A 759-nucleotide genomic window follows, 5' to 3' on the forward strand; every position below is an offset into this window, starting at 1 on the left:
ACAAGGAGGGAGGTGTGAGGAAGTTGAGGAAATAAGTGAAAGAAAGAAAGGCTGTGTTTTGAAATGTTTTTTCTTTTTCTTTTTCTTATTCTTTTTGTATTGTGTTTGTGGTTTGTTCTGTTTTTTGCTGTGTTTTTGTTTCTTTTTGTTAAAAGGCAATAAAGATTATTTAAAAACAAACAAACAAACAAAAGATAAAAGGGTCTGGAAACCAAGCCTTATGAAGAACAGTTGAAGGAGCCGGGTTATGTTTAGCCTGGAAGAGGCGATTGAGAGGAGAAATGATAGCAATCTTAAAATATCTCAAGGAATGTTCACATGAAATATGGGCAAGCTTGTTTTCACTTGAGGGTAGGACTGGAACCAATGGATTCAAGTTACCAGAAAGGAGATTCTGACTAAGCATCAGGAAAAACTTTCTGACAATAAGAGCTGTTACACACTGGACCTTGGAGGTTTTTCAGCAGAGACTGGATTGATGCTTTAGCTGGGATTCCTGCTGGGCAGGGGGTTGGGCTAGATGACCCTCGGGGGTCCCTTCCAACTTTTAAGATTCTACGATCCTGCGTCGCCTCGCCTCACGGGTGAGCCGGCCCTGGTCGGCGGGGGAACATTTGACATGATTTTGAGAAATCAAGGAAAGGTGTTTCAAAGAGCGCGAAAGCGGAACGGAAGTACGAGGGGCGCTTCTGCTTCGGCGACGTTTCCCCGTTGCGCAACGACCCCTCTCGCGCGCTTCCTCCCCTCATGACTCTCTCT

The sequence above is a fragment of the Podarcis raffonei genome, chromosome 10 (genome assembly GCF_027172205.1).
Source record: "Podarcis raffonei isolate rPodRaf1 chromosome 10, rPodRaf1.pri, whole genome shotgun sequence".
Taxonomy (NCBI): Eukaryota; Metazoa; Chordata; class Lepidosauria; order Squamata; family Lacertidae; genus Podarcis; species Podarcis raffonei.